Source organism: Coregonus lavaretus, assembly GCF_964263955.1.
Source record: "Coregonus lavaretus genome assembly, chromosome: 22".
NCBI classification, from domain to species: domain Eukaryota; kingdom Metazoa; phylum Chordata; class Actinopteri; order Salmoniformes; family Salmonidae; genus Coregonus; species Coregonus lavaretus.
Window position 1 is genome coordinate 5,459,284 of NC_140009.1, and position 14,212 is coordinate 5,473,495.

The following is a 14,212-nucleotide window of genomic DNA, read 5'->3' on the forward strand; positions in this document are numbered from 1 at the left end:
ACTCCTATGGTCTGTTTGTGTAATATTGCTAACTCCTATGGTCTGTTAGTGCAATATTGCTAACTCCTATGGTCTGTTAGTGCAATATTGCTAACTCCTATGGTCATTGTCAAGCCAAAAAACTACAATAGGAGTTGGTAAGACAACACAAACAGATCTGGGAGCAGGCTACTGCACTAACTGTCGTACTTTAATTTCATAGGATGAGTTTTCTGTTTTTAAAATCAGAATCAACTTGTGCACTAGATTGTCCAATGTTTAATGTTCATGGGTTATAATTTAAGAATGTGCTATGCCTATTCTATCATTATATTATAATTATATTGTTCTGTAAGATCTGAAACACTTTTTTGTATAAAAAAAAAATGTACGTAAAAAAAAAAAAAAAAAGAAAGAAAGAATAACATTGACAATATACATACAGACATAGATCTGATACACTTGTTGGTCTGTGAGCTTTGTCAAGTCTGAGATTGAATCAATTTATCTGACAGATGTGGAACAACATACTTTATTGCTAGTTATTTATGAGATATTACAATTTCCTTTCTAAATACTTGTTTTCTATGTGTGTGTAACAAGGTGAGTAGGACGGAGCCAGGCGCAGGAGGTGTGAATCAAAGAAAAGGGTTTATTTGGCCAATACAGCAGTCCACAGCAATGTGTAAACCAAATACAGTGAGACTTAAATGCGTACTGGCAAAACAAAACACACGGGTGAATATCCCGGCGATCAAAGTAACATAATGCTCAAAACACGAGCTAGCGACACCTCCACATGGAACAATAACACAAAAAGACATGGGGGAGCAGAGGGAATAATTATACAGAGACTGATGAGGGGATATGTACCAGGTGTGTGTGAAAAACAAGACAAAACTAATGGAATGATGAAAAGAGGAGCGGCAGTGGCTAGAAGGCCGGTGACGACGAACGCCGAAGCCTGCCCGAACAAGGAGATGAGGCAGGGACCCAGGACAGCTCCTCCGGACCGTACGCCTCCCACTCCACAAGGTACTGAAGGCCCCCCGCCCGACGCCTCAAATCCAGGATGGAACGGACAGAGTACGCCGGGGCCCCCGCACCTCAGACTCCTGAAGCGGACCAGCCACCACCGGCCTGAGGAGAGACACGTGAAACGAGGGGTTAATACGGTAATCAGGAGGGAGCAGCAACCTATACGTAACGTCGTTCACTCTCCTCAGGACTTTGAACAGCCCCACAAACCGCGGGTCCAGCTTCTGGCAGGGCAGGCGGAGGGGCAGGTTCTGGGTCGAGAGCCAGACCCGATCACCCGGTACAAGACTGGGGCCTCACTACGGTGGCGGTCAGCGTTGGACATGTGGCAACGCACGGCACACTGGAGGTGGACATGGGTGGCGTTCCACATCTCCTCCGTGCGCCAAAACCAGTCGTCCACCGCAGGAGCTTCGGTCTGGCTCTGGTGCCACGGTGCAAGGACCGGCTGATACCCTAAAACATGTTAGTGGAGGAGTGGCGGAGAGAGTTCTGGGCATATTCGGCCCATGGCAAGAACACCAACCACTCCCCCGGCCATTCCTGGCAGTAGGACCGCAGAAACCTACCCACATCCTGATTCACCCATTCCACCTGCCCATTTAGATTCGGGGTGAAACCCAGAGGTCAGGCTGACCATGACCCCCAGACATTCCATGAATGCCTTCCAGACCCTAGACGTAAACTGGGGACCCCGGTCAGACACTGTGTCCTCTGGCACCCCGTAGTGCCGGAAGACGTGAGTAAAAAGGGCTTCCGCAGTTTGCAGGGCCGGGGGGAGAGCGGGCAGAGGAAGGAGGCAGCAGGCTTTAGAAAAGTGGTTCACAACGACCAGGATGGTGGTGTTAACCTGAGAGAGGATCGATAATCGATCGATAAGTAGGACCATGGCCGTTGTGGAACTGTAAGGGATGTAACTTACCCGCTGGAAGGTGCCTAGATGCCTTACTCTGGGCGCACACCGAGCAGGAGGAGACATACACCCTCAAGTCCTTAGCCAAGGTAGGCCACCAGTACTTCCGGGTAAGGCAGCGCACTGTACGACCGATGCCTGGGTGACCAGAGGAGGGGGACGTGTGTGCCCAATAGATAAGACGATCACAGACACTAGACGGCACGTACCGAAGCCCAGCTGGGCACTGAGGTGGAGATGGCTCTGTGCGTAACGCCCGCTCTATGTCCGTGTCCACCGCCCACACCACCGGCGCCACAATACAGGAGGCCGGGAGTATGGGGGGTTATCAATGGGCCGCCTCTCTTCTGTGTCATACAGCCGTGGCAGTGCGTCTGCCTTCACAATCTTAGTGCCTGGTATATAGGACAGCGTGAAATCAAACCAGGTGAACAACAAGGCCCACCTGGCCTGGCGAGGGTTCAGCCTCCTCGCTGTCCGGATGTACTCCAGGTTACGGTGGTCAGTCCAGACGAGGAAAGAGTGTTTAGCCCCCTCGAGCCAGTGCCTCCACGCTGTCAGGGCTCTGACAACAGCCAACAGCTCCCGATCACCAACATCATAGTTCTGCTCTGCCGGGCTGAGCTTCTTAGAGAAGGCGGCACAGGGGCGGAGCATTGGTGGCGTGCCCGAGCGTTGGGATAGGACAGCGCCTACCCCTACCTCGGACGCGTCCACCTCCACTACGGACGGCAATGAGGGATTGGGATGGACCAGTACCGGGGCTGAGGTGAACAGAGCCCTCAGGGTACTGAAAGCACTGTCAGCCTCAGCAGACCAGCGGAGCCAGGACGGCCCACCCTTCAACATAGAGGTGATGGGGCTGCGACCTTGCCAAAGCCCCGGATAAACCTCTGATAGTAATTAGCAAAGCCAATGAAGCGCTGCACCTCCTTAACCGTGGTTGGAGTCGGCCAATTATGCACGGCTGAAATGCGGTCTCCCTCCATCTCCACACCCGAGGTGGTGATGTGGTATCCGAGGAAGGAGACGAATTGTTGGAAGAACAGACATTTTTCTACCTTGGCATACAGGTCATGCTCCAACAGTCGCACAAGCACTCTGTGAACCAGGGACACATGCTCGGCGCGCGTAGTGGAATACACCAGGATGTCATCGATGTAGACCACCACACAGCGACCAAGCATGTCCCGAAACACCTCGTTCACAAAGGACTGGAAGACTGATGGAGCATTCATCAACCCGTACGGCATCACCAGGTATTCATAATTCCCCGTGGTGGTGCTAAATGCTGTCTTCCATTCGTCCCCTTCCCGGACAGGCACCAGGTTGTACGCACTCCCGAGGGAGGGAGGGGGGGGGGGATGAGCACGGTGGAGGCATTGTCTGGACTTTCCACCGGAAACAGCTAGACACCTACCCTGACACTCTCGCGACCACCCCATGAGAGCCCTCTACGGCCATGAAAAGGTGGGGTCATGTAGTGCTAGCCAGGGAAGGCCCAACACAACAGGGAAATCAAGGGACTCAATAATATGAAACGTGATTTGCTCATTATGGGCCTCCTGCGCAATCATAGTGACTGGTGCGTTAACCTCCCTAACAAAACCTGACCCTAATGGTCGATTGTCAAGTCCTTTGACGGGCAATGGAATAGACAGGGGAACCAATGTAATACGTAGACTAAAGGCTAAAGACCTGTCCATAAAGTTCCCAGCTGCGCCTGAATCTACCAGCGCCTTAAACTGGGGAACTACCGTGTAATCAGGGAAGTTGATGTGGAGGGTTAAATGCGCAGCAGAGGGCTCTGAACGAGTGTGGGTTTGTGCTACCTGGGGTGACGCGAGAGTGCCCTGCCTGCCGCCTCCAGAACCAGAAGAACTCTGACGACATCATGCAGCAGAATCTCCTCTTCTGCCACAAGAGTGACACTGGAGCTGTCGTCCTCTGTTCTCCCGGAACACTGCACCACCCAGCTACATCGGAACGTGAGCCGGGGTGAGGGGGGGTGAAACGGGCAGGCCCCTTTCCAGGATGTCCTCTCGAAGCCAGCAGGTTGTCCAACCGGATAACCATGTCCACCAGTTGGTCGAAGGTCAGAGTGGTATCCCGGCAGGCTAGCTCCCTTCGGACGTCCTCACGCAGGCTGCATCGGAAATGGTCAATGAGGGACCGCTCGTTCCACGAGGACCCAGCCGCTAGGGTTCTAAACTCCAGGGCAAAGTCTTGCACGGTCCTCGTCCCCTGCCTCAGATGGAACAGACGCTCGCCCGCCTCTCTTCCTTCGGGGGGATGATCAAAGACTGCACGGAAGAGGCGAGCAAACTCTCCGTAGCTGTCCAACGCATCTCCTCCTTCACTCCAGACCGCGTTGGCCCACTCCAGGGCTTTCCCCGAGAGGCAGGAGACGAGGGCGGACACCTTCTACCGCTCCGATGGAGCAGGGCTGATGGTGTTGAAGTAGAGGTCCAGCTGCAGGAGGAAACTCTGGCAGCAGGGAGCTTTCCCGTCGTATTCCCTCGGTAGAGGCAGGTGAATACCCCTGGTTGCTGGTGTGTGGATTACTGGATCCGGTCGCACAGCTGGTTCCGCAGGGTCGGATCCTCTCCTCTCCAGGCGCTGGACGGCCTGGAGAACCCGATCCATCGCTTCGCCCAAGCTGGCTAACAGACCCGCTCAATGGCTCCAGGTATATTCCCCGCTCCTTCAGACTCCATGCTGTTTGGGTGTGTTATTCTGTAACAAGGTGAGTAGGACGGAGCCAGGCACAGGAGGTGTCAATCAAAGAAAAGGGTTTATTTGGCCAATACAGTGCGACTTAAATGCGTACTGGGAAAACAAAACACACGTGAATATCCCGGCGATAAAAGTAACATAATGCTCAACACGAGCTAGCGACACCTCCACATTGAACAATAACACACAAAGACATGGGGGAGCAGAGGGAATAATTATACAGAGACTGATGAGGGGATATGAACCAGGTGCCCGAACAAGGAGATGAGGCAGCCCTGGAGGGAGTCGTGTCAGTGCGGCCACAGATTTAATTTCTAGATAATTGTCTAATTGAATCAAAGCGGCGATTGAAGCGGTCACTAAGAGACCAAAGTTGTGAATAGGCCACCATAATTCAACATTCAGCATTATTAAATTGAATAAATTATGCAGACAAACCTATCCATCTATAGTAAGTGCCATTCCCCGACACAGATTCAAGTCGAATTCACTCTCAGTCTGCGTCGCAAATTGCACCCTATTTTCTATATAGTGCACTACTTTTGACCAGAGTACTACTTTTGACCCGCGTAGGGCTAGGGGATAGGATGCCATTCGGGACACAGCCTCAGTCGTCATCACCATGTCAAAATAGTCCATTCATACATAGAGCTGTGCTTTCCTAGTATATATGATTTAAGGGTGGTCCTCTGTAGCTCAATTGGTAGAGCACGGCGCTTGTAACGCCAGGGTAGTGGGTTTGATCCCAGGGACTCAATGTATGCACGCATGACTGTAAGTCGCTTTGGATAAAAGCGTCTGCTAAATGGCGTATTATTATTATTATTATTATATTGTGTGCATGCATAGCGTTATTGAAGTGATGAGGTTTCACATACTGTAAATTTTACAGTATCTTATCGTACTGGTCTTACTGTATATGCTCACTTTACTGTAAATCACTTTGTGTCTTATTATTATCATTCTTATATTGATCACATAAATGATTATGATGGGCAGCCGGCTGTGCAATGGAGGTCAGTGTCTCTACAGACGTGAAACAAGCATCCCAGTTCAATGGAGGTCAGTGTCTCTACAGACTTGATACAAGCATCCCAGTTCAATGGAGTTCAGTGTCTCTACAGACATGATACAAGCATCCCAGTTCAATGGAGGTCAGTGTCTCTACAGACATGATACAAGCATCCCAGTTCAATGGAGGTCAGTGTCTCTACAGACATGATACAAGCATCCCAGTTCAATGGAGGTCAGTATCTCTACAGACGTGAAACAAGCATCCCAGTTCAATGGAGGTCAGTGTCTCTACAGACGTGATACAAGCATCCCAGTTCAATGGAGGTCAGTGTCTCTACAGACGTGATACAAGCATCCCAGTTCAATGGAGTTCAGTGTCTCTACAGACATGATACAAGCATCCCAGTTCAATGGAGGTCAGTGTCTCTACAGACATGATACAAGCATCCCAGTTCAATGGAGGTCAGTGTCTCTACAGACGTGATACAAGCATCCCAGTTCAGTAGAGGTCAGTGTCTCTACAGACTTGATACAAGCATCCCAGTTCAGTAGAGGTCAGTGTCTCTACAGACATGATACAAGCATCCCAGTGTCATATATGACTGTGTTATTATCATAGTGACGAGTAGTGCAATTAGAAAGAGTTACAGAAGCTCCACAGACATGTTATTTAACCAGAGAGACTAGAGTGCGATATGAAGGAGTACGACTCGAAGGACCAGTCTGATAAATAATGGAATGGCCTTTTTTAAAGTAACTTTACAGACAAATTATTTAACCAGGGGGTGACAATGGTCCCGTGTAGCTCAGTTGGTAGAGCATGGCGGTTGCAGTGCCAGGGTTGTGGGTTCGATTCCCACGGGGGACTAGTATGAAAATGTATGCACTCACTACTGTAAATCGCTCTGGATAAGAGCGTCTGCTAAATGACTAAAATGTAAATGTAATGGAACAGAGTATTGAGCTGGCCTTCATCCTCCATAGAAATTGTTTGTTCTATGATTACATATCACGATCACAAAGATGTACATTGTGATTGGATGAAGTAGTTTTACTGACAGGCTTACTAGAGAACGGTGTATTGAGCTGGTGTTCTCCAGAGAAATGTGGCCCGTTTAGCTCAGTTGGTAGAGCACGGTGCTTGCAACGCCAGGGTTGTGGGTTCGATTCCCACGGGGGGCCAGTATGAAAAAATAAATAATGTATGCACTCACTAACTGTAAGTTGCTCTGGATAAGAGCGTCTGCTAAATGACTAAAATGTAAATGTAAAGGACCTCTGTCTAAAGGATGACAATATTTGACAGCCAACACCATGCTGTTGTTTATGTTACTGCCACCTGGTGTTCTCTCAGCTCCCTACTGTAATGCCACCAAGACACTGTTAACCTGGTGTTCTCTCAGCTCCCTACTGTAATGCCACCAAGTCACTGTTAACCTGGTGTTCTCTCAGCTCCCTACTGTAATGTCACCAAGTCACTGTTAACCTGGTGTTCTCTCAGCTCTCTACTGAAATGTCACTGTTAACCTGGTGTTCTCTCAGCTCCCTACTGAAATGCCACCAAGTCACTGTTAACCTGGTGTTCTCTCAGCTCCCTACTGTAATGCCACCAAGTCACTGTTAACCTGGTGTTCTCTCAGCTCCCTACTGTAATGTCACCAAGTCACTGTTAACCTGGTGTTCTCTCAGCTCTCTACTGAAATGTCACTGTTAACCTGGTGTTCTCTCAGCTCCCTACTGAAATGCCACCAAGTCACTGTTAACCTGGTGTTCTCTCAGCTCTCTACTGAAATGTCACTGTTAACCTGGTGTTCTCTCAGCTCCCTACTGAAATGCCACCAAGTCACTGTTAACCTGGTGTTCTCTCAGCTCCCTACTGTAATGCCACCAAGTCACTGTTAACCTGGTGTTCTCTCAGCTCCCTACTGTAATGCCACCAAGTCACTGTTAACCTGGTGTTCTCTCAGCTCCCTACTGTAATGCCACCAAGTCACTGTTAACCTGGTGTTCTCTCAGCTCCCTACTGTAATGTCACCAAGTCACTGTTAACCTGGTGTTCTCTCAGCTCTCTACTGAAATGTCACTGTTAACCTGGTGTTCTCTCAGCTCCCTACTGAAATGCCACCAAGTCACTGTTAACCTGGTGTTCTCTCAGCTCCCTACTGTAATGCCACCAAGTCACTGTTAACCTGGTGTTCTCTCAGCTCCCTACTGAAATGCCACCAAGTCACTGTTAACCTGGTGTTCTCTCAGCTCCCTACTGTAATGCCACCAAGTCACTGTTAACCTGGTGTTCTCTCAGCTCCCTACTGTAATGCCACCAAGTCACTGTTAACCTGGTGTTCTCTCAGCTCCCTACTGTAATGCCACCAAGTCACTGTTAACTTCTACAACTCCGTTAGATAGATTTCTCATCTCCCACAAGCTTTGTCAAGTACTGTTTTGTGGGTCTGGGAACACACAAAACAATAAAAACTCAAACAAACAAAAACATAGTTAAACGTCAATGAAAAACACAACACTAAATCTTCCTCCACTATAACTAAACACAACAACCTCTGAATAACCCATATGCTAATAAACAGCCCAATGTTATTAAACCAGTTTGTAATAGGAAAACTCAACCCTCAGTCTCGCTGCCAACATCCCCTCCAGCATGCCCACCACGTCCACAGACCCCTGTCCCCGAATACTGTTATTTTGTGTCTTCCAAATTGCTAATTTAGCTGCCCCTGACACAAGGTTAAGTAAGATAACTACACCCCTTCGACTAAACCTGTACTTTGGCCCAAATATAAACAGTTGGGAAGAGAGAACCTCTCCCAGAGCTGAGAACCAACTAGTGATCAGGTCAATCATCCCGACCAACCTGGCACACTGTAAAAACAGATGTGCCAGAGTTTCAGACTCAGCACATAATGTACACCCCTCCCCAACAGTAGGATCCAGGTGTACCAGATACATGTTGGTGGCTATAGCTCCATGTATTATCCTCCATTGGAGGTCAGCTGTCCTCTTATCAATAGGCAGTTTATATAAAGACAGCCTTTTGGGAGGCACCTGGACCAAACACAGCCGCCCACCCCTTCAAGGGTAGAAGCACGGGACACTTTTACACACTACCAGTCAAAAGTTTGGACACACCTACTCATTCAAGGGTTTTTCTTGATTTTTTACTATTTTTACATTGTAGAATAATAGTGAAGACATCAAAACTATGAAATAACACATATGGAATCATGTAGTAACCAAAAAAGTGTTAAACAAATCAAAATATATTTTATATTTGAGATTCTTCAAATAGCCACCCTTTGCCTTGATGACAGCTTTGCACACTCTTGGCATTCTTGCAACCAGCTTCACCTGGAATGCTTTTCCAACAGTCTTAAAGGAGTTCCCACATATGCTGAGCACTTGCTGGCTGCTTTTCCTTCACTCTGCTTCAAATCATCTCAATTGGGTTGAGGTCGGGGGATTGTGGAGGCCAGGTTATCTGAGGCAGCACTCCATCACTCTCCTTCTTGGTAAAATAGCCCTTACACAGCCTGGAGGAGTGTTGGGTCATTGACCTGTTGAAAAACAAATGATAGTCCCACTAAGGCCAAACCAGATGGGATGGCGTATCGCTGCAGAATGCTGTGGTAGCCATGCTGGTTAAGTGTGCCTTGAATTCTAAATAAATCACAGACAGTGTCACCAGCAAAGCACCCCCACACCATAACACCTCCTCCTCCATGCTTTACGGAGGGAACTACACATTCGGAGTTCATCCGTCCACCCACTCCGCGTCTCACAAAGACACGGCAGTTGGAACCAAAAATCTCACATTTCCACCGGTCTAATGTCCATTGCTCGTGTTTCTTGGCCCAAGCAGGTCTCTTCTTCTTATTGGTGTCCTTTAGTAGTGGTTTCTTTGCAGCAATTCGACCATGAAGGCCTGATTCACGCAGTCCCCTCTGAACGGTTGATGTTGAGATGAGTCTGTGCCCCTCTGTCTCTACGTGTAGGCCATCTATCTGATGCTGTCTGGTCCAAACAAGTATGACATTGTTGCCGCCCGTAGCATTGAATGCAAGGGAAGCCAGTGAGCATTATAACGGCTATAGCCAGCTAGCTAAAATTGGCCCTTTCCTAAATTAGCCATGGATGGAGATAGGGATTTGGACTTGTGGTTTTACATTACATTTACATTTACGTCATTTAGCAGAACTAGGTTTTACCTCATTCTCCATACTGGCCAATGATTATAAAGTTGATTCTGATCCAACCATTAATTCATACATTGTTGTGCCCCTGGCCTGAGAGGATGGATGTTAAATATGTAGCTAGATGTAGAAGGCTAATGGTAACTAGCTAACGTTGCCCATGAATGGAAGTTAGGCTAGCGAGCAAGCATTTTAGCCAGGTAGCCTAGGACAACAAAAAATAAAAGAGTCTACTTAATGACAAAGTGATAGACCATTTCATCAACATGAAAGAGAGGAGGATGGCATTGGTGTTTCTCTACAAGTAGGGTGAGTCAACATGTTTTTCTACTTGCACAAACGCACACATAAATCAGAACCATGGACAGCCACATCATATTTAGCTTATAGGACTAAATCGTTTTTGGTATCTTTTAGTTGTCACTGTGTTAGACTAAGCAGAGGTGATTTGATGATGTTGAAGTTGAAATGGTGGAATAGTGGAGGCAGCTCCTGTTTTCTTTGCAACTTGCGGTAACTCTCTGTCGTTCTAAATCAATAGTTGTTTAGTGATCCGAAAATGTCGGAAACATTACCTTGCTTGACCATGCTGTAGGTCATGTAACTGTCTGTTCCTGTACCATGCAATATGCTTTGTGGACTTCACTGGACAGAGGTTGCTATCCGGTTTTTGTGATAAAACAAAGGTGTGGTTGAATTTAATATGCCTTATTATGTCTTATTGTCTCGGCCTTTAGGCTTATGTATCACGGTGTCAAGGCATATGAACTAACAGGTTATAGAGCAAACAAACAATTATCACAGCACATAGGTTGTAATACTAGGTTGTAATACATAGGTTATAATAGTCCTCTGTAGCTCAATTGGTAGAGCATGGCACTTGTAACGCCAGGGTAGTGGGTTCGATCCCCGGGACCACCCATACGTAAAAATGTATGCACACATGACTGTAAGTCGCTTTGGATAAAAGCGTCTGCTAAATGGCATATTATTTATTATTATTATAATACTAGGTTATAATACTAGGTTATAATACTAGGTTGTAATACTAGGTTGTAATACTAGGTTATAATACTAGGTTGTAATACTAGGTTATAATACTAGGTTATAATACTAGGTTATAATACTAGGTTATAATACTAGGTTGTAATACTAGGTTATAATACGGCTCCTGCTACTGATAGGCACCAAGAGCTGCATATCATAGAGTCTCCTCAACATGCACCTGTTAGTCAGACTGATGGTTCTGTTTTAATTATCTGTCTGGCTGTCTGTGTGGCTGTCTGTGTGGCTGTCTGTCTGTCTGGCTGGCTGTCTGTCTGGCTGGCTGGCTGTCTGGCTGTCTGTCAGTCTGGCTGGCTGTGTGATCTCTGTCTGGCTGGCTGTGTTGTGTCTCTGCTAGGAGGTTATTGATGAAGGGACACAATGGAAACATCTGCATGAGTTTAGCTGGTGTTTGTGTGTGTGGACAGACTGTAGGTCTGCAGGATCTCTCAGTGCAGTGTAGTAATAAGTACTGTGGAAATCTGTTCAGACCACAGATAAATATGCTTGCCACTGGTACTCTCAAGAGCCATACTCAACGTTTCACGTTCTGAAAGACAAAGAGGAGCAGACAGACAGGGAGGTAGGGAGGCAGACAGGGAGGGAGGCAGGCAGACAGGGAGGGAGGCAGGCAGACAGGGAGGCAGGCAGACAGACAGGGAGGCAGGCAGACAGACAGGGAGGCAGGGGGGCAGGCAGACAGACAGGGAGGCAGGCAGACAGACAGGGAGGCAGGCAGGCAGACAGACAGGGAGGCAGGCAGACAGACAGGGAGGCAGGGAGGCAGACAGACAGTGAGAGAGGCAGACAGGCAGACAGACAGATGGGGGGGAGGCAGACAGACAGACGGGGGGAGGCAGACAGACAGACAGGCAGGGAGGCAGACTGGTTGTCTTTGTCCTCTGGCTGGCCCCACACCTCCACAGATCCACACTCCTCTGTTGTGCAGGAGAAACCCCAGAGGGCCTTGTGAGTGACCCCTGGGGCTAGAGACCCAGGAGACCCTGCATTACACACACTGATTAATGTTGTTATGATGATATTATGACTCCTGAGTGGCGCAGTGGTCTAAGGCACTGCATCGCAGTGCTAACTGTGCCACTAGAGATCCTGGTTCGAATCCAGGCTCTGTCGCCGCCGGCCGCGACCGGGAGACTCATGGGCGGCGCACAATTGGCCCAGCGTCGTCCAGGGTAGGGGAGGGAATGGCCAGCAGGGATGTAGCTCAGTTGATAGAGCATGGCGTTTGCAACGCCAGGGTTGTGGGTTCGATTCCCACGGGGGGCCAGTATAAAAAAAATATGTATTCACTAACTGTAAGTCGCTCTGGATAAGAGCGTCTGCTAAATGACTAAAATGTAAATGTAAAATGATATGGGCTCAGATAGGAGATGTTCTGTGGATATTTGTCTTGCCATCCCAAGATTGATGGCACTCATTCTGCAATCACAAGTCATACTTATTATAGTTCCCAGACCCTAGACACCAGAGACCAGAGAGACCAGGGAAGAGACCAGGACCATGGACCAGATACCAGAGTCCAGGGACCCAGGGACTAGGGACCCAGAGACCAGGGACCAAGTAACAAAGACCAGGGACCCAGAGACCAGGGACCAGGGACCAGAGACCAGGTACCAGAGACCAAGGACCAAAGACCAGGGACCAGAGACCAAAGACCAGGGACCAGAGACCAAGTACCAGAGACCAGGGACCAGAGACCAGGGACCAGAGACCAAGGACCAGAGACCAGGGACCAGAGACCAGGGACCAAGTACCAGAGACCAGGGACCCAGAGACCAGGGACCCAGAGACCAGGGACCAAGTACCAAAGACCAGGGACCCAGGGACCCAGAGACCAGGGACCCAGAGACCAGGGACCCAGAGACCAGAGACCAGGGACCCAGAGACCAGGGACCCAGAGACCAGGGACCCAGAGACCAGAGACCAGGGACCCAGAGACCAGGGACCAGAGACCAGGGACCAAGTACCAGAGACTAAGTACCAGAGACCAAGTACCAGAGACCAGGGACCCAGATACCAGGGACCAAGTACCAAAGACCAGGGACCCAGGGACCCAGAGACCAGGGACCCAGAGACCAGGGACCCAGAGACCAGGGACCAGAGACCAGGGACCCAGAGACCAGGGACCCAGAGACCAGGGACCAGGGACCCAGAGACCAGGGACCCAGAGACCAGTGACCCAGAGACCAGGGACCCAGAGACCAGGGACCCAGAGACCAGGGACCCAGGGGACCCTCCCTCTGCTGCTTTACGCTAACTGATGAATGTTGTAATGATGATAAAGGAACTAAAGCTTTTTTTTGTGGAGATGTACTGTAGATGTCTTTCCATCACAATTTTTTATTCCATCAATAAAGATTGCTGGTTTTCATTAAAAAAAAAAAAAAAACATAAAAAATGTGATGTACCCATAATGATGGAGCAGTTAATCATTTAGCCTTTAGTGTGATTTAGCCTTTAGTGGGGTTTAGCCTTTAGTGGGGTTTAGCCTTTAGTGTGATTTAGCCTTTAGTGGGGTTTAGCCTTTAGTGTGATTTAGCCTTTAGTGTGGTTTAGCCTTTAGTGTGGTTTAGCCTTTAGTGTGGTTTAGCCTTTAGTGTGGTTTAGCCTTTAGTGTGATTTAGCCATTAGTCAACTAGCTACTCATCACAGCATTGGGTTGGTTATGATGTGGCCACAGTACGGAGGTTGACAAATGTCACTATCGACAATCAACACATCTGAAAATGGGCTGTTTTCATATTCCCTTGTGTAGTCTGTAGTTGCATTCCAAATGGCACCCTTTTTCCTATATAGTGCACTTCTTTGGACAATAGAGCCCTATGTGCCCTGGTCAAAAGTAGTGCACTATGTAGGGAATAGGGTGCAATTTGGGACGGCTTTGTTACTGTGAGAGGACTCTGGGGTTATTAGTGTTGACTATATCATCATGGACAGATTGTATTACCTCTCTACTGTGCTCCTCTCTGCTACTCCTCCTCAGGCAGCTGGTTAAATATGTGTATGTGCCATCAATGCCATTCAGGCACTTAGTACCTGCCATCTCTACATTCAGCCCTCCCCACACAAATCAATCAGCAGTACAGTACATTGTTTGGATTTATTTACAATGCTAACACAAACACAATGCTAACACAAAACACAATGCTAACACAAAACGCAATGCTAACACAAACACAGACAGACAGAGTTATTGTGGGAAGTGAGCAGGAAAGCAGGTGAATGGTGGGCCTTTCGGTGGTGAAACTGAGTTTAAGGTCAG

General features: G+C 48.4%; 2 protein-coding genes across 3 annotated transcripts in view; one reads left to right on the forward strand and one right to left on the reverse strand.

Moving 5' to 3' along the window:
- The window catches only part of LOC311149472 (uncharacterized protein), a gene marked incomplete at both ends in the record, with an annotated part of 790,865 nt that overhangs the window by 628,263 nt on the left and 148,390 nt on the right, over window positions 1-14,212 (reverse strand). The window lies entirely within an intron of this gene.
- The window catches only part of kcnc4 (potassium voltage-gated channel, Shaw-related subfamily, member 4), a gene marked incomplete at both ends in the record, with an annotated part of 67,912 nt that overhangs the window by 31,395 nt on the left and 22,305 nt on the right, over window positions 1-14,212 (forward strand). The gene's annotated exons all lie outside the window — the stretch shown is intronic.